Genomic DNA, 21,846 nt, shown 5'->3' with positions numbered 1-21,846 from the left:
ACGATGCTCCTCAGATCTGCCTCTTGACGTCACAATAATGCCTCTTCAAGACGAATCAATGAAGCTCCAATAGCTCTGATACCATGTTGGATTTTGCCAAGATCAAGAAGTCATTGAAATGTACATGGAAGAGACATAATATGGGATAAGAATAAACTGTATTCTCATTAATAGAAAATGATCAACAATCAACTGGATTATCTTGTTTAATAGTTACATACAATGTAGATGAGCCTGCTTATATAGGCAAGGCTAGGGATATGTATGAGCACACAAACATGACATGTGGCTCAATAAGAAACAAGGGTAGGTAGGAAATAGGTGTGGGTAGGTAGGAGAAATAATATAATATTCCACATGAGGTGGATCACCCACCGAAGGTGGAATTATCACTCCACAATAAGTGGATATGATAGTGTAATAACAAGATCAACACCATAAGAGGTGGAATTTCTCCTACACACACTATCCCAATGTGGCACAAACACCCAGGTGTCTCATATCCAAACTACTATGAAATGCATTATCCTAAGTAAACTTAAGTAAGTGTAATAATATCCATGATGAATAATTATTTACACCAACAAAAATGAGTCTCTGAGTAGATTTCTTGTAAGTTCTAGTTACCTTAGGAATGGTAACAATCTTTTGTTTCTTACTCGGTGATGCATCAGATGCCCTTGTGTTAGGTCTGTTTGTTGGAGGGGTTGGTAGGGCCATTGAAGTGTCTTGTTTCTTTCTCTTCAACACTTTTCCCTTAGGCAATTCAGTGCTAAGTGTTATGGCTTCTTCTTGGGATTCTATCTCTTCTTCGATGATGGCTAGAACTCCTTTGACAGATGTGGAGGAAGAATCTTCTCCAAATTTCTCAGTTAATGCCTTAATCATCTTTGTAAATTTTCTTGTAGCCTTAGGTACTACAATGCTCTTTTTTACTTTTTCCTTCATCTCTTCATAGGTTCCATACCTCAGCTCGGCAGTATGCCTTGGCAATGATAGATAGGCATAAATTTGTTGTTGTGTGATATCAAAATCAATCTCGTAACCCATAGGTGACAAAGATTGAGTCCTCGGTTCCACAACATTCACATAATAGTAATCGGTGTCGACCTCAAAACATATTTCATCTTTGTATTTTTCTACCAGCTGTGGTGGAATTTGGTACCTGTTATGCATTTTCTCTTGGAACTTGTTGAAGTAATCATCCATTATATCATTAAAGTTATCACCTAACTTCTTGATGAAGTCATTGATCTGATGGGTGATTGGTCGGTGTAGTTCCCAAACAACTTTATCGACTGTTGGAAAAAACTTCTCAAAGTAGAAAAACATACATACAAGTAGTGATCCAAATTTTAGAGTAATTGCCAAGTTGTTCATCTTTGGCTTCCTGATTATGTTCAGATTTTGAAACAAGTTCTTCAACAATACTTCACACAAATCAATTTTCATGCCTTTCTTAACAATTTTGTATGCTAAGTCCACTGCTGCACAGGGTACACTATTTTCCCTTGCCGATTGGAAGAAACAGTAACCAATTACTCTAATGGCAAATTTGAGTTTAGGATCAGTGACATTGTTCAACTTCAGACCTCTGTAATCCGATTCAACTCCAGTCAAACTGATCAATTCCTTCTGTGATATCATTTTCTATGCTCGGGCATGATCATAGATAGGGTAACTAGTGATCAAATGAATTATTTCTTTAGTGATCTTAAACGGTTGCTCTTGTAGCCACATGAAATTATCATGCACTTGTCTAAGTACAAACTTGACCCACTAGGGTTTGAACACATGGGGATAGGTTAGGGCTTCAGTCAATCCCTTGATTTTGATATGCTCATACTTGCTATCCATTTTACCATTAGTGCACAATTCATCATATGCATCTTTGATCTCAACATGATCGAGTTCTTCAACACGACATTTTGTGAAGAATCTCACATCCTCGACTAACAAGACTCGATCCAGGATGAGTGAAAAAGCAGTTTTGTCATCCGATGCAGATGCAATTTTGGGAGTCAAAGAGTATTTTAGTGAGGGTTTTTCCACATTTGTGACAACAATGGGGTCTTGGATCTTAGATGCCATTTTGATTTCAGATAAAAATTGACACAGGAACCTTAGGGTTTGAGAACTAAATAAACGGTAGATGCTTCACACTCAATAGATAATAACAACTTAATGAGTTTAGTAAACCAGCTTAGCAATGCGATGAGATTCGATGTAAATAACTTAGTTTTTTCTTTGAAGATGGTTTGATCGCCTTGATTCGCTCTGCTCTACTTCTTGAAAACTTAGTGAATGAAAATGACCACAAAAAACCTTTTAAGTACTCAAAAATACCTTATCAGGCTCTGTGCAAGTTAGGTCAAAGACATTAAATGCACTCAGTTCACTTAACTTTCTTTCCCTTTTTTTTGCTTTAACCGAGTAACCAGATTTCCTTCATATACCGACTTGACAGGCTTCCTGAATTCACCGACTTAACAATTTTCCTGTAAAGTGCTCCAAAAGACTTTGATAGAATTTCAAACTTACTACTACATCTTACTATGCAGATTTTGAATTCAATACATACTAAAATAGGAACTGTTTAAGATTTAACCTTGTGAGAATGCGGTCCCTTCATACCTTTACCGATTAATTTGGAGTGGGAGCACCTAACTCGGTAGGTAAGGTGCTTTCTTTATTTGACACAATTTCCTTCTTTCTCCAAATCATCTTTAATTTCTCTTTTATTTCCTCAGTGTCTTCTCTAGGTTGATCTCTGCAATCTCCAGCCAAGTGTCCAACTTTGTGACAATGAAAACATGCCATACCAGGATTTCTCCATGATCTTTGGTTATTCATTCCAAACCTTATAAAGCTGTTGGCACTTATATGTCCATATCTTCCACAACATTCACACCATATCCTTGTAATGTAATCCCATGGTACTGCAGAATATTGTCGGTAAGGATCTGTGTGAGTTCGGTAACCTCTAGTATTTGCTCGGTGTGTAGACTGCATGTGGTTCTTTTGCTTAAGCCAACACTTCTTTGTACTATGTCCATATCTATTGCAGTTTTTACAAAACCCTTTGAATTTTGCCTTCTGATAATTGTTAACAGACTTTTTCCTACATTGATTAGATGTGTGACCATATTTATTGCAATTGTAACAATAACCATTGGTCTTAGTGGTATTCGGTTGCTTACCTTTTCTGATTTGACACATGTTGGCAGTATGACCTTGATTTCCACAGTAGTAGCAAATAGGCTTCTTCCTTTTGATGTTATTCCTTTTTCCAACTTGTTTTGATGATTCTCCTCTCTCGGTAGTGCAGATTCCCTTCTCGGTAGAGTCTTTTCCTTTGTAATTGAGTCCTCCTTCTTTGTAGGGTCGTCTTGTGTTTAGTTGCTCATCCAACATCTTTGATGCTTCATAAATCTTCTTCAGTGTTTCCTTGGATTTCTTTTCTGTTTCAATTTCATTGCTCAACCTTGATACTTCAAGTTTCAATGCTTGATTCTCATCATTTTTTCAGATTTGCTTCATGATGTGTATAACCTAGTTGATCTGTCAGATTTTGTTGAATACCAGTTAGCCTTATGATTTCATCATTCTTATCAGATACTAAGACTTCAAGTTGTTGTTTCTCTCTTTGTATATCTCTTGCTTTATCCTCAGCTATCCTTAATGCATCTAGATTTTCAGTCATCTGTGTACTGAAATGTTCATGTTCTCTTTTCATTACTTTTAGTTGATCGGCCAATGCTTTGTTCTTTTCTTTCAACATTCCAATCATTTCTTCAGTTTCTTCAAATATACTGTTCTCAGATGATGTCTCGATTTGTTCCACTAACTCTTGAGAATCCTGCAAGTCATCAGATAATCTTCTCCTTACTTTTAGAGATTTTTGCATTTGCCTTTGCATGTCTGCAATCACTTGATTTGCATTATCTAGTTCTTCTTGTAGATACACAATCCTCCGAGATTGTTTATAGCCTTCCATTGATAAGATCTTTCTCTTTAGGTAGTTAAACCCTTTTCTAAGATTCAAGGTCTGATACCAATTGTTAGGCCCAATATGGAAATCTAATGTACTGAGAGGGGAGGGGTGAATCAGTACTTCAAATCCTTTTCTCAACAATATCTTTACTGTTATGCATAAACCAAAAACTACTGTAACATAACATAAAGCTAAAACAAATGAGTAAAAATCATACATGATTCACTCCATAACACATATATTTTGGTTACACAGAAACTCTTGGTTAGGGAGAAAAACTGCGGTGGGGATGGCACCCACAACTTCACTACTGCAATAATAAAGAGTACTCGATTAGAGCTACATTTAGCTATTTCTGATAGCTTACCCTGTTAGGAGTATTAAGATCAATTAGATCTAACTTACTAAAGGATTTATACAACACTATATAAGTGTAGCACCTGGTTAAAGGATTTACAATTTATAGACTTGGTTAGAGTCTTTTACCCTGTTAAAGGTTTCTCTTACAACTTCAAAATATTACAATATGACTTTACAAATATCTGCAACTTTACATCTGAAATGCTATACAATATTCTATGTGCTCAAAATAAGATTACCTTACATATAGCATACCTCGGTAACTCATAAAGTAACTCGGTAAACCCTTCTGTTTACTTTGTTCCTCGACTGTTCTCTGATAACCTTCTCGGTGACTTCTATGTCTCTATAACAATCATAATACTCTGTGATTTCTCATGTATCACATAAGTCTTGCTTCATACACATATGCACACACATTTCTCACATTCACATCTATTTCTAACCCTAAATTCATGCTGTATATATAGACTTCTTATGTCGATGATCTGATTCATTGCTTCGATCTTACAAACATGATTTCTCGAATAAATAACCATGCAAAATATTTCATTGGTTAGATGACCTCAAAATTATACAAAATATGTATGTGCAATTTCCAATGTGATAACGGTTTTGTGTGCCTCGATCTTGTAACATGTTTTCATATGTGTGTCTAGGTTCAATGAATCTGGTAACACATTTCACTCAGTGTATATCAACTCGATGTATTATCTTTACTGCTCAGTAGGCATGAAATAACATTGGGTAGACAACTCTGTGTATACTGGGCTTTGTGACTGTTTTCCTTCTGTAACCGACTATATTGTTCATACCGACTTCTCTGTGTGTACCGACTGCATGATTCGGTAATACTAACTAACTAGAATATATAGAATGACTTTGTATATAAAACTAATGGCAATTTGATAAGTAGTAACATCAACGCGCTAAACTATTTGCAAGACACACTAACTGTCACTGCTTGTTTTTAGATTCTTATGAAGCACTATTGTTAAGACTTTACATGCTAAAGATAAGGTTTAATGTGCTAAAATATGGTTGCTATGTGCTAAGATGTTTCTCTTATGCACTAAACTGCCCTGACTTGGTTTTTTTTTGCAATTTTTGGAATTTTGCCTTGAGTTTTTAGTGCTGATAGATGATTTCCTGAAGTAACAAATGAAAGCATGACACCAAAGAGACAACCATTTTGCTTAATCTAAACAATAAGTGTATGTTCTACGAGGATGTGTTCAAATCCCCAATGTTTCAAAAGGTTTAGATACAACATGTATTTCAATCAGACTCTTTATTCAAGGGTCATAAGCAATAGTATAGCCCACTAGTCTCGATACTCTGTCAGCTCAAATAGCCGTGTCACCCCCTAAGGGGCGCCCATTTTTTTGCCTTTTACCAGAAATTAACCCAAAGTGAATTGCTTCATAGTTGAGTAGTTATCTTGGGAGATATAGGGTGAGAGATCTTAGGGGTGGATTTTTCCCCACCCTTGTACTATGATATTGCAAATGTCTGGTTACTGACTCGACTCAAAGTTTCTATGCTAAGGTTCATAATCAAGCTTCCTGTTTGGCTGTCAGTGATAAACTCCCTCAGGAGGCTTCCCAACCTTTAGAACAAAGGCTTTACGTATCTCAAGGATACTGGGGGAAGGCTAATTGCTGCGTGCAACCGTTGAAAAGGACTTTCGTCACTTTCCACTTTTGATTATAGTGGGTTGGAACACTTGGCTTCAGAGTTGTTTCCCACTTAGGTCGTTCCCTTCACACCGACCAAAAATGGCTTTAAGAGTTTTTCAACCCCTTGGGAAGGCAGGCCTGCTAAAGGATTTATTGCTTGAATTAAAGAAAGCTTTAAGAGTGGTTTGGCTTTTTGATCACCCAATTAAGGGGAGAGCATATACCTTCCACTTTCGAGACAAAGCACACAATTTGTTTTTAACCCTTCAAAGCAATGATTTGTTAATCTTATATGGAGATATTGCTCCACGAAAACATGGTGTTCTTCTTAACTTTTCAAGGCAATGATTTTTTAATCTGAAAAGAAGAACTTGGTCAACAAAATGAACATGATGTTTTGTCAACAAAAGAAATCGATCGAAAGGGAAAGATTTTCCCTCTTTAGTAAAAGAAGAATTTTGAGACTTGGTGTGATTCTTTACTTTGCTAAAACCTAAAAAGGATCTTGTTATACACCAAAAGATGGTGAAGTTCATTTTAATCCACTTGTTTGCAAAACTTTGAAAAACAAAATTGATTTGTTCCTTTTAAAATCCAATTTGAAAATTTGCTCTCCTAGAAAAGCAAGGAAAAGTTCATTTTGTGGTTCTTTTTAAAGTCCAAACAAAAGTGAGTTCAGTTTTAAGAAGAATTAAAAGAAGTTCAAATTTTAACTAACTTAACTAAGCTAGTAAAAACTTTAAACTATCTTAATGGTCCTAAAATTGAGCTCCTATCTGGAAGAAATTTGTTAGAACCCTACAAAATAACAAGTAAAAATTGTTAGACAATCGGTGGACTTCAACAAGTCTAAATTTTTACATTCGGTTATAGTTTTTGGTTTTGCCTCTATCTGTGATGCGCTACAGAACAAACTGTATGTGCTACTGTATAGTCAAAATGCACTAACTGATCTACCAGATGTGCTAAGCTGTTATTCTTCCATGCCAAGACCTACAAGAAAAGATTAAATAAGATGATGCACTAAAGGGTGATCTTTACGCACTAGGAAATGAGTCCCACGTGCTGAACAGTGAGCTCGATGTGCTAAAAGGTCAACCAGATGCGCTAAGGGATGTTCCCTATGCACTGATTCCTGTTTCCCACGTACCTGCACAAGTGTTTATTTTGAAAAACCGATTTGATTAATGGGGTAGTGCCCCACGGTGGGCACCAGAAATGTATGTGGGAAAAGCGAGGCTATGAAACTTAAAATGTGAAAAATGAAGCTCCAAGAGGCTTATCCACACACCAATGGGACTTCTTGGTGCAAGTTATGGAGTCATGAAGGATGACTCAACTTCCCAAAGTTGGTTCCATGGTTCTCTATCTCACAAGGTCCCTCAAGCCAATGCCTTTGCTCTCAGATCACTGAGCAAAGTGGCTTAGGGATGACAAATGCAAGAACGAGGGATGCTTATGATTGTTTTAGTTATGAAAATGCATCCTATCTATGCATGATTCTACAAATGCAATAAACTAGATTATAAGATAACAAGATTAGTAGCAATACTATCCTAACATGATATACTAGTTTATGAGTTAAGCTAATGGTAAAGGAAATAGTCTAAAATGCTTATTAGATTAATTCCTATAAAAAGAGGCTAGATGTGTTAATAGAATTGAGCATAAATGAGATAATAAAAGATTGCATGGATGATAAAATGGAGGAATGAGAGCTCTATTTCTAGTAAAAATAGGGCAATGGATGGCTAGGATTGAAAGAGTTAATCAAGGGTCAAGTTTGAAAGTTGTCAATCCATGTTTTCAATTTTCACCAAGAAATGGTGACAATTGTCAACATAAGGCTGGTTGAGAGGAGAGGTAAGAAGCATTAAATGCTTGAGAATACCTCATGGTTACCCTAGGAGGTAAGGGTTAAGGTTAGGTTAGGGTTATCCATTGGATAAAGCTTTACCCAAGAGGTAAACTCTTGTGCAAAGGTTAAAGGAATAACTATGGTCAAAGCAATAAATGCTTGATGAGACCCTTGGGTTAGATGGAGGTTAAGTTAGTCAAAAAGTCTCTAACCATGCCACAAAGGGTTAGTTAACCATTAATGGTTTGAAGACTTTGGGGACAAATTTGTAAGAGTCCTTCCAAATTTGGGGGTATTCAACAAGTTAGCTTGTTGAATGGATAAAGGCTTTAATGCCTTTTGAAGACTTTACTCCAAATTTGAGAAGTGACCTTCTCAAATTTAGGGAAAAGGGATAATGGATGGGTTTAGGGTTAATTGATTAGGATTAGATGGATTCTAGAAGAAATTAGGAATAGGGTTTAGGATGCAAGTGGGAGATGTAGGATTTTGCAAGTGGGTGAGGGAAAATAGAATTAATTAAAATAAATTACTTTATTTCAATTTGGTTGTAATTTGGGAAATTGAATAAATTAAATTTATTCAATTGGGGTAGATTATTAATTAAATGTAAATTTAATTAAAAGGTAAGAAGAAGGGAATTAACTAAATAAAATGATTTATTTAATTAAATGATGAAAAGGGCTTAAGTGAATTTAACTAAATAAATTGAATAATTTACTTAATTAAATAGAGGAATGTGGGTAATTTAGTTAAATTAGATTTAACTAAAATAGAGGAATGAACATAAAATATTCATTTAGGAATATGGTCATTTTTATGTCTACAGTAAGAAACTAGTATCTTTTGCAAAGTACAAGACAATGACATATGGGGTTAAAGATGGAAAAGAATTGAAGAGATGTTAGTTAGTGAAAACGATATATGTGTAGCTGATTTTATGAGAACGTTTAAAGAGAAACTAGTTTATGAGTACATAATGCATATAGATAAAGCTTGGTGGTTAGATGAGAAATTCAAGTTATACAAGGACACATTTCCTCTTGGTACCATTGTCTCTAGTTGATTTTTCTGAAAATTATACACTACAACCTCAAAATGAAGTGCAATCTATGTATTACCATTCTACACAAGTTTCTATTTTTGTACACATAGCATTCTTGCATGTAGATGATAGCACAGAGGAGGATAGAGAGATTGTAAGAGAGTATCACTTCTACATAAATGATGATCATACACATTCATCAGATTTTTTACAAGGATGCTTTAAAGTTTCTATGATAGTTCAAAGGAAAGGAACATACGAAACAAGCAACACATAATATGGTCAGATAATTGCACCTCGCAATTAAAAAAAATGCAAGGATGTTCTATTGGTTGAGTAGGATGCATGTGACAAGCGGTGTACAATATTTTGGAATTTCACTAAGGTTGGACATGGAAAGGGAGAGCACGATGATGTAGAAGCATGCATAAAAAGAGCCCCAGCTAGAGAAAAATTGAAGTATGAAGTTGACAGATGCAGCAACAATTGTGCAATGTTGTAACTCTATAATGGGAAAAGGTTTTGCAGGTACGTCAATGGTTCATAGATATTTTTGGTTGATCACTAAATCTGACATTGAAAACTATCAAGATTGTTGTACAATTGCAGGATCCAGTGGCATGCACTCATTTTAAAATTCAAATGTAAGTTCACTGGTAATTTATACTAGACAGATTGTATGTTTTTTCTCTTCATGTATGTATTTTATGGGAAGAATATGAATCACAAGAGTGGGTTGATAAATGGTCTTGTAGACCCTTGCTTCCCATTGATACCTATCAAATTATGAGAGCACTGCAGTTGAACTGGGTGGAAGCATCAATTGATTTCGATCATGTATCCAACCTAGTGGAACTAGGTTATTTTTGGGTAGATTTTATTGCAAGAATTTTTTTTGGCTTATTTTGTTACATCAAACATTATTTTTGGTATTAATAATCATTCTATAATATGCAGGTCATGTGTACACAGTTGTTGTAGAAGAGAACAATGAAGAAGGAACATATTACTTTTTGTGTCTTTGTATTGAACCTAAGAGAAAATTGACAACCACAATCATTGATGGAGAGGGTATTGAGTATCCAATAGGGTCTATTGTCATGATAGGCACATGGCTTAGGAGATACCATATTGAGAATTTTGATGTTTGGTTGTTCGAGGACTTTGAAACATAGAGACATATTCTTCATTTCTCCATCCTTATTGCAACAAATATTCATTTGATTAAGTATCATGGTAGACCTCATAACAAGATTTTATGGAAAGTTTGTGAATCTAACCATGAAGCAATACTTGACACAATACGGGTTAGAGCTAATCCAGAAGGCTCACTTGATTGATTCTATGGTTCAGGGTAGAATGATTTTGAGAATTTTGTATATATCATCGACAAATTGTTTTGTATTCATTTTTTGTATATATAAATTCCCATGAGCTGATTTGCACATATTTAGGGGCATAATTTTGTATACTTAAATGACCATGAGCTGATTTGTACATATTTAGATGCCAAATTTTGTATATTTAAATGACGATGAGCTGATTTACACATGTTTAAGTGCCAAATTTTGTGTAAAATCCCATGAGATTTGTAAGACACTTTTTGAATATATGTGACTATGTTTTGAATATCTTAAGGGTTTTGAGTTTATGTGATGTAATAAGCCATTTTGGTTTTGGCATTGAGTTAAGCCTCATTTGCAAGTGGGAGTTTTGGCTTTTACTATGGTGGGTTTGAAATTATAGAGCTTGGGAAGGAAGACTTTTAGAGGTGTATGGACCATGACTTTGGCATTAGCCCTAAAACTTGTGAATGCACATCAACTGTTGATGTCATTTCCATGAATTTCTTCTATTTGGGATTTAGGGAGGAGAGCAAAAATTAGGCATTTGGATTATTTGAAGCAGGAAAGAAGAGAAAAAGGCTTCTTTTTGGCTTGGATGAGAGAAAAAAACCTTTGGAGAGACAAAGTGAGAATGGATGAGAGATAGAAATTTGTTGCTTGCCTTCCCTCTCCCTCTTTCTCTCTATTCCATTTCACCCTCATGTTAGAATATTTTGTTAGGAATGGGCTTGTAGAGGGGTGCCATGATAGCAACGAGATTAGAAATGGCTAAAAAACATTTTGGGATGACCAGGAAGATAGGTCATTTTAGATGAGCCTCACGTGACCCTATAGGTTCAAACAGATCAATCATATGTGTCCTAGGTTGTGAGAAACTATCCGTCAAATTTTGACAATTTTTGGGACTCAAGGCACTTGAGAGATCGCGTCAGTAGGGTATGGTTCTTGATGTTTTGATGTGTTGTGAGGCAAAATAGGAGCATGCCTAGTGTAAATTTTCCCACTCAAATGTCCTTGTGATGTTGGTTTGTGCCCACGATGAACGAAATTAAATGTAGTCTATCTTGCAAATTTGCATTGCATGTCACTGATGGTTTTTGCAGCAGGTGAAAAAATGCTACCATTTGAAAATGACTTTCAGTCATCAAAATCCAAGATAGGACATTATAGACGAGCCTCATGTGACCCTATAGGTTCAAACGTATTGATCATATGCATCCTCGATTGCGAGAAATTATCCATCAAAGTTTTATAATTTTTTGGACTCAGGGCACTTGAGAGATCATGTCGGTAGGGGATGGCTCTCGATGTTCTGATGCATTGGGAGGCACAAAAAGAGAATTCCTAGTGTAAACTTTCCCACCCAGATGCACTCATGATGTTGGTTTGTTCCCACAATGAATGGAATCAAATCTAGCCTATCTTGCAACTTTGCATTGCATGCCATTGATGGTTTTGTAGCAGGTGAAAAAATGCTACCATTTGAAAATTGCTTTGAGTCATCAAAAAACCTAGATAGGTCATTGTAGATGAGCCTCACATGAGCCTATAGGTTCAATTAGATTGATCATATGCATCCTGGATTGCGAGAAACTATCTGTCAAATTTTGACAAATTTTTGGACTCAGGGCACTTGAGAGATCGCACCGGTAGGGTATGGCTCTCAACATTCTGATGCATTGGGGGGGAACAATAGGACCATAACTAACATAAACCTACCTACTAGGATGCACCCATGATGATGTCTTCTGCCCATGACGAACAAAATCAAATCTAGCCCATCTTGCAACTTTTCATTGCATGCCACTGGATTTTTGTAGTACATGAAAAAACATGATTTTTGTAGTACGTGAAAAAATGCTACCATTTGGAAATAGCTCTGAGTTGTCAAAAAATGAGATAGGTCATTATAGACGATCCTCGTGTGACCCTATAGGTTCAAATGGATCGATCATATGCATCCTAGATTGTGAGAAACTATCCGTCAAAGTTTGACATTTTTTGGGACTCAGGGCAATTGAGAGGTCGCATCGGTAGGGTATGGCTCTCGATGTTTTGGTGCATTGGCAGGCACAACAGGAGTATGCCTAATGTAAATCTACCCACTCGGATGTGATTGTGATGTTGGTTTGTGCCCATGATGAAACATTGACAATTTTGACAATAACTGAACAACTTTTACATCTTTTATCCAAATGACCCCAAACTTTCACAAATGACTTCAAATGATCATTAATGGTCCCAAATCACTTTATTTAGATAAAACAAATGAAAAACAAGACAAAAACCAAAATTTTACGAAAGGAATCAAAAGCATCCAGTGATCATTACCACGAATCAAATCTGACCATTACCATTGAATTTCATTTTGATTGAGACAAGGAGTTTTGTAGGGTTAATTAAATATTTTACAAAGCTTATCAAATAATTTCCACAATTGAAATGCTTTATATCATAGATTTTTGTTGTTTATATTCATATTGTTGATTACATAGGCAAATATTCATTTAACTTTATAAAATGGCAGCCACCAAATATACCAAACAAATTCTTTATAAATAATCATTTATATATATCCAAATGCACAGTAAGCAACACAATGAACAAACTATGTATGTATCGAATATGCCTATCAATATCAACAAAATGCATAATAATGAATACAATACACATTTATTGGATCGAATATCAACATTTATATATATCAAAAAAGGTATATATGCCAAGTCAATACAAGTTTTACAAAAATGTGGCATATGCCATGTCTAAATCGATATACAATAAAAATGTAGAATATATCTACGTATTGGTCATTCAATGATCACAACTAATACTATATGATCCTATACTTGTGGTGGATCATCAAAATCGAGCCTCTTTGATGCAGTATGCGACTCTGTAGATAGCTGCACAACCACAATTCAAAAGCCAAGTTAGAATCCTTTTGTAGAAAATAGTTCACAATTATCAACATAACTGTGCATTTAATCATAATTTGTTTGCAATTGAAATGTAGATCAACTCATCTGTTGATCTAGGATCTACTGTCTTCTTTCTCTTCTCCTTGCCAGTCTTAGGGATTTTTCTTAAACACAAACTTGAAAGGATCCAAGTTATGGCTGAATGGCGAAGGGGCCTATTGTAGATTAAATACAATTAATACAATGTATTAACATATATAGATCAAAAACACTAAAAATATACAATATAGAGAACAAAAGTGTATCAGAGCCTCAGATGTTTCTCCAGTAGTGTGAGGAGTGATCGTCATTGATGGAGCAGCTGTGGATATTACCTATACAAAAAATGATTAAAGATTAAATACAATTAATATAATGATAAGTATTGTAGGTTAAATACAATTAATGAAATATATAAAACAAAAATGTATCAAAGCCTAAGATGCTTCTCCAATACACGGAGGAGGGCTCATCATTGATGAAGCAGCTATGGATATTTCTTATATGAAAAATGATAAGATTATAATTTATCACAAGTTCACATGTACACATGCATATAGTCATTAAATCAAGAAAATAAAGTAGAGATACATGCCTCCGCCCTGTCTCGATCCTCGGGCATATCAAGCACATTCGACAAATCTACAAAACCTCATGGCCACTGTACATAAAACAAACACAAAACACTAATCAATCTACAAACTACAACTAAGAAAATTTCAACATTTTCAAACAATTGTACAATTAAAAATGTGTTCAATTACCTTCTTCCCACGTTTAGGCGTCGTCGATGATTTCTTTCATTGAGGATGAGGCCTAGACACAAAGGTAGTACCCTAAAACAAACAAAATTAACACAAGAGATATTAGTAGATAATATTAAACATAATTTAACAAATCTAAAATTAAATGACTTGCATATTCCATCAAAAGAATACATAAAATAAGGTGTAGAAAATTTGATACCACATAGCTTTGTAAGCCAAAATCGATCCCTGAGAGTGTTACATCATCAATGTGGCACATTTGGTCCCCTATCAACACCTACAAAACAAAAAATTGTCAAGCATTAAAGAGAGTTAGTATATCTTATAGTTTTTTTTGAATTCAAAGTACTATTCTATTTTAACATGTTACAATATTTATACCCCAGGCATCAAAGTTGTAGCTACAATAATTGTGGGAGGAATATCAAATGGTGTATTAACACCCGCTGCTACATATTGAAATGCATATTATTTGTATCAATTTAAATCGATCTATAAATAAAAATTCATTTTCAATTACAAATTGTAAGTGACTCATAAATAAAATGTTATGAATTCAAATAAACACACTTGTGTATGTGGTTGACTAGAAAACATCATGTCCATCAATTCATCTATCAGTTCCATATCCTTAGTCATACGGGTCTGACATCTTCTCTCGCAAATCAGGTATAGATGGTACATGGAACCATCTGCAATGGACTCGACATCCATCCCTATGCATATTCCTGAGCAAGTGGGACACACATGATCAATGGGATGACCATTGTCGGAAAAAGATTTCTCTATTAGTTTCTGTCGGTTTGATGCCAATGTCCAATCATCTAAGTCTCTGCCAGTGAGGGTATTACCCCAAGCTTCTTTTTGAGATATTCAAAAGTTTCCTTAGGCAAAGGATTTGTAAAGATATCTACAATATGCTCTTTAGTATTCACATAAACCAATCTTACTTCTTTTGCTTCAACATTCTCTTTCAGAAAATTATATTTAATAGAAACATGCTTAGTCTTAGAGTGAAATACCAGATTCTTTGATATATCAATTGCTATTGAATTATCACAATAAATCATTATAGGTTCTTTGCATTTTACCTTTATGTCCTACAAAATTTGCTTTATCCATAACACTTGAGTACAATTAGTTGCTGGTGCAACATATTTGGATTCTGTTGTTGATAATGATGTACAACTTCGCTTCTTGCTTATCCATGAAATCAATCTGCTACAAAGAAAGAATGCTCTGCCAGTGGTACTCTTTCTGTCATCTACATCTCCTTCCCAATTTGCATCGATGTATGCACATAAATCAAAATTTTTATCTTTAGGATACCATAAACCAGGATTTCTTGTGTCTTGTAGATACCAGAAAATCCTTTTTATTGCCGATTCATGATTTTCTTTAGGATTACTTTGAAATCTTGAAACAATACATACTGCATTCATTATATTAGGTCTTGTTTGTGTCAAATATAGTAAACCTTGAATCATATATTTGTATCTTGTCAGATTAGCAGGAGTTGAATCATCCTTCAATGTCAATTTATCAGTTGTAGTCATAGGAGTACTTATCGGTTTAGAGTTTTCCATGCCAAATTTCTTCAATAGTTCCTTCAAGTATTTTGTTTGACATATGAATAAACCTTTATCAGTTTGTGAAATCTGGAATCCTAAAAAGAATTTTATCTCCCCAATCATGGACATTTCAAATTCTTCTTGCATCTTGTTAGCAAAATCCTTACACAATCCATCTTCTCCTCCAATAAAGATATCATCAATAAAAACTTCAATAACTAAGATGTCATCATTAGTCACTTTGTAATATAAGTTTTTGTCAGCATTACCTTTAGTGTAACCAAGCTTCAAAAGATATTTGTCCAATCTAGCAAACCAAGCTCTAGGAGCTTGCTTCAATCCATACAAAGCTTTCCTTAATTTGCAAACAATATCTTTAATATTTGTCAATGAAAATCCATCAAGTTGTTCAATGTAAAATTCCTCTTCAAGATCACCATTCATAAATGCACATTTTACATACGTCTGATATACTTTATAGTTCTTATGAGCTGCAAATGCAAGAAATAATCTAACTACCTCAATTCTATCTACCGGTGCAAAGGTTTCATTATAATCAATTCCCTCTTTCTATGAATATCCTTTACAAACTAATCTTTCTTTGATTTTGATTACCTTACCATCTTCATTAAGTTTATTTATGAATACCCATTTAGTTTCAATAACATTTTTGTCTTTGGGCCGACAAACCAATGTCCATGTATTGTTCTTTTCATTCTTTTCTAATTCATCTTCCATTGCTTTTATCCAATGTTCATCTTTACTTTCTTCAATAATAGATATTGGTTCAATTTGAGAAATTAAACATACCTCTTCATTTTCTAGTCTTCCTCTTGTCACAATACCTTGATACTTATTCCCAATTATCTGATTTTCTAAGTGATTCAGTCTTACATACCTGGGTTTATTCACATGTTGTTGTTCTTTAGTCACTATGGAATTCTCTGATGATGCATGTGTGACTAGATCTACATTCTGTACTGATGTAATTTGTATTGGTTCATTTATGATCATCTCAACTGCAAGTTCAAAATCTACAAACCTTGAATTTCCTTTAATGTGTTCATCTATCTTCACATTAGCACTTTCAACGATTTTTTGCAATCTTTTATTAAAACATCTATATGCCTTGCTCTTAGATGAATAACTGAGAAATATTCCTTCATTACTTCTAGGATCAAATTTACCAACATGCTCAGCTCTCCTAATATAGCATTTGCTTCCAAATATTCTAAAATATTTAAGAGTAGGAGTATTACAAAACCATAGTTCATGAGGGGTCTTACTGGTTTCACCTTTGATGTGAAGTGTGTTGAAAGTGTAAACTATTGTATTCACTTCTCTCTAGTACACATGAGATAGATTTTCTTCTAATATCAGGCTTCTAGCTACTTCCAGAATAGTTTTGTTCTTCCTTTCTACAATTCCATTCTCCTGAGGTGTTTGGGGTGCTGATAGTTGTCTTTTGATTCCTTTCACTTCACAAAATGTATTAAATTCCTTAGATGTAAATTATCCTCCATGATCAGATCTTAAACATTTTATTTTCTTACTGGTTTCATTCTCTACCAATGCCTTGTATAACTTGAATTTTCCAAAAGCTTTCGATTTCTCCCTTAGAAAAGTAACCCAACACATTCTAGAATAATCATCAATAATTAGCATACAATATCTATCTCCCCGAATACTTCTTGTTCTTGCCAGACCACACAAGTCAGTATGAATTAAATAAAGAACATTATTCGATTTCTCAGAAATACTCTTAAAAGTTGTTCTAACTTGCTTTCCCATTTGACATTCCTTACATACCGGATTATGAGGTTTCACAATCTTAGGTAAATCCCTTACTGCCTTAGTTGAATTGATCTTTACAATGCAATCAAAATTCACATGACAAAGTTTCTTGTGCCATAACCAACTTTCATCAATGCGTGCAATTAAAAATGTCTTATCACTGTTATTCAAATGAAAGATATTACTTTTAGTCTGATTACCGATTGCAATCTCCAATCCAGTTATGTTCATGATTTTGCATTTACCATTCTTGAATTGTAAATGAAATTCCTTTTCACCTAATTGACCAACACTCAAAAGATTATGCTTCAAACCTTAAACATAATAAAAATTGTCAGTATTGTGCTTACCATCAATTGATATAGTGCCTTTTCCTTTGATTAAACAAGCTTTATCATTGCCAAATCTTACTAGACCTCCATTATATTCCTGAAAAGATAAGAATTTACTTTTATCACCAGTCATATGATGTGAACATCCACTATCAATGATCCATTCATCTTTTCTTCAGTTTTAGTTGTCAGGACCTACTCTACCGGTGGGATAGTAGGTGTTGGTTGATCTTCTATTATTGCAACAAATACCCATCCATTATCTTTGAGTTCTTCATCAGAATCATCTGTAACTCCTTCATCAACATGGTAACATGATTTATCTCTGTTCTTCTTAAATTTGTATCTTTGATATTCAGGGTTAGGCTTGTATGTTCTTTTAGCTTCCTCTCTCAATCTTGCATGTCTATCAGGACATCTAGATGTTATATGACCAACTTTATTGCAATTAAAACATTTAAATGGTGCTTTACGTTCATATTTACTTCCAACTGGACCTTTAGGCATTTTCCTTGCAAATAGTGCTTCAAGTTCTTCCAGTTCTTCATTTTCCCTTCTGATAACTTCAAGTTCTTTTTCATAAAGTGTTTTCCAATTAGATTTGTCGGATGATGATTCTCTGAAGGCTAAATCTATATTAATTGTAGCAACATGACCAAATTTCTCAAGCTCAAATGCTGAAAGTTTTCCAACCAAGGTATCTCTAGATACTGATATATTAGGCATTGTTCTCAACTCATTAATAGTAGTTACTTTCATTTTGTATGTTGGTGGCAAAGCTCTTAAAACTTTAGAAACAATTTCATCTTCACTTAAGGAATTCTCCACAACATTGCATTCCTAAAACAATTTCATTAACTCTTTCCATAAAAGGAGAAATTCTTTCATCTTCTTCCATTCTCAAATTTTCATACCTGACCTAGTAACATTCCAGTTTTGCAATTTTGACAGTGGTATCTCTTTCGTTCAATGTTTCCAATATGTCCCAAATAACTTTAGCAGTAGATTGGTCTGATAATGCCATAATTTGTTGATTGATAATATGCACAGAGATGCTTCTCTTGTTTTTGGAATCATTCTCCAAGTCCTTAGCCAATGTTGGTGGATAAGGTTGATTCAAAACAAGACCAACATAGGAATTCTTTGTAACTTCCCATATATCTCTTCCAATGCAATTCAGATGTGTCTTCTGTTGGCATTATGTGAACCGGCATGGCATTATGTAAACTGGCATGAAGACATAATGATATTGTATGTTGTAATTGATGTCAATATGAGACTTGGTGTGAATCGGCACATGTGATAGGTGAAGAGAGAGAGGAACCGGCATATGTATGAACCGGTCTATATACCAAAGTGAAGCGGCATAGTTGTTCAAGGTGAACCGGCATGTAGTTATGGGAACCAGCAGATGGAAGCATTGTATGACTATCAGTTGGTAGGTAGCTTCCACTTCGGGGTTTTTGATTGGAGTACCTTAAGTTTGTGTGACTCAATCGATGATCCTTGTGTGATGAGTTAGTAGTATGATGGAGGACAGATCATGTTGCCATGTAAGCTTTGTGTGCGAGAAGGATCTTGCATGAAGATGACTATTCCTATCTACCTCAGGAATGTGCAAAGTCTGTCAAATGGTGATAACGCGTGATGGGTTATCAGCTGCTATGAAAATGATGGATAATGGACGATGGAGAATGTCTTGAGATCGATTCAAGACTATTGAATTTAATGTAGTATGATTCAATGGTCAGGATCAAACCATTTGAATTTCTTAACCTAACAAGTTTAGGGTTTAGGGTTTTTGCTACTGACCTATATGTTTCCTATAAGGTCGATGTTGGGTTTCTTTCTGAGGTTGTTGGCAAAAGTTGTGAGTGTGTATCCAAGGAAAGTGATACGTGATTCTTGCCAGACCAAAGAAGAGAAGAGATACCTAAAAAGTGAATGTGCAGAAGGAAAAGAGGAGCCTAAACAGATCTGCATTAGCATTGAGTGTTGTTAACAAATCATTGTAGTACCTATTGATCTCTAACCACTTCAACAGTTGTAAAATCCCCTAATAGGGTAGCCTTAACTGGCTTGATTCAAAATCTCTTAAATCAGGTGGTCTTAATCGGCTTGATTCAAATCCCTTAACCGGGTAACTTGAGGCTAATGAGCTCTAAGAAGCTAGAGAAGCTTAGGAGATCCTTTCAGCTATTGAGTTCTTGAAATCCTCTAACAAGGTGACCCTAACGGGTTTAACCCTTAATCAGGTATCCCTTAATTGGGTGATTCCTAACAGGATCGGTTCCTACCAGAACCCATTGTAATGTCCTTAACCGGACAAGGCTCCTAACAGAGTGGACTTCTAAAGAGTTCAAAAATCAACTTGTGGGTATTCATCCCCACTGTGGTTTTTCCCAATTGGGTTTCCATGTGAAAATATGTCTATCATGTGAAATGCTTTTTACTTGTGATGCTTTGTTTTATCTATTAAGCACACGAAGGTTCTATGTTTTATGCCTGTCTATAAAACATATTGAACTCACTATTGTGAAGATCTAACGAATAAGTTTACCTATTTATGCATAAGAATATAATGATACTATAGTATTGAGCTAAGAGAAAAGCTTATTGGGTGACCAGTTCATGACTGACTGAGCTATATTGGATGTTACCAGTTGCACTCTGTTTTACCAGTATCCCTATTTGTCAGTCATTTGGAGTATTTGCTGTCAAACCGGTTTTGGACTGTATTGTGCTGGTACTGATTCACCCCCCCCTCTCAATACCGATTTGGTACAAGATATTCATCATTGAGTTATCAATTGGTATCAGAGCTCCAGATCCTCTATGTTGTAAGCTTAATCGCTTGAGGAAAAGATCCTAGTCAAATGATGAAGAGGGAAGGTCCAAAGTTTAACAGGGAAAATTTTGGTATATGGAAAGACAAGATGAAGATATTCATCAAAAGCATGGGTGTTCAACACTGGAGTTATGTTGAAAATGTATATGTTGTTCCTACTAGCACTCTCACCGATGACCAAAAGAGAGAAATTCAAGAAAATGGGCAAGTCATGGAAGCCCTCATCAGTAGTCTATCTTACATTGAGTTCATTGATGTTCAGGACAAGGCAAATCCCAAAGAGGTATGGGATGCTCTTGAAAATATCTATGGTGGTGATGAGCATGTAAAACAGGATAAGGAAGAGAGCTTGAGAGGAAAGTTTGAAGACATGTGGATGGTTGAAGGAGAGACCATTTAGCAGTATGGAATAAGAATCAAAATAGTAGTTGGAGAAATAAAGAGTGTAGGTGGCAAAATAGAAGATTCCACTATGGCAAGCAAAGTCATTAGATCCTTGTTGCTGGTCTATGCAATAAGGGTTGCTGCTATTCAGGACCTGAGATCAATAGACAAGTCTAAGGCATCCTTGGACTCCCTTATAGCCAAGTTGACAACCTATGAGCTGAATAGTTTTGATGGTAGTGTTCAAAAGTTAGAATCAGCTTTTAGAGCCTCTACTATACCTTCCAAAAAAGGAAAAGAGGCTAGCACTAATGGGGAACCTAATCAGAATAGAGAAATGAAGGATGAAGAGTTTCTGATGGAATTTGAAGCACTTCTTGCTAGGAAATTCTCAAAAGGAACTGGTAAATACAAAGGTAAGCTACCTTTGAAATGTTTCTCCTTTAACCAGATAGGACATATTGCTATGAACTATCTTAATAGTGACAACAAGGATAAATCGGAAAGGTTAAAGAAATTCAAAGGAGGAAACTAGAGAAATTATTTTGTGGCAGTTGATGAAGGTGTCACAGATGAGGAATCAGAAGATGAAGAGAATGAAGACATTATGTTTGTTGCTGTAAAGGAAGATGTGGCAGACAAGAAGGCTCTTGTCTCCCAGTTTGATGATTCCAATGAGTGGCTCATTGACAGTGGTTGTTCTCACCATATGACTGGTGACCAGAGCAAGTTTCTATCCTTAGAAGAGTATGATGGTGGTGTGGTTCGCTTTGGCAATGATGCACCATGCATGGTCAAAGGTAGAGGGTCCATCTATTTGAATGGAAAGAGTAGTGCTGACAATGTGTATTGGTTTGATGGTCTCAGACACAACCTTCTAAGTGTTGCCTAGCTAAATGAAAATGGCC

This window comes from Cryptomeria japonica, chromosome 10, assembly GCF_030272615.1.
Source record: "Cryptomeria japonica chromosome 10, Sugi_1.0, whole genome shotgun sequence".
NCBI lineage: Eukaryota > Viridiplantae > Streptophyta > Pinopsida > Cupressales > Cupressaceae > Cryptomeria > Cryptomeria japonica.
This window is presented reverse-complemented; position numbering follows the sequence as displayed.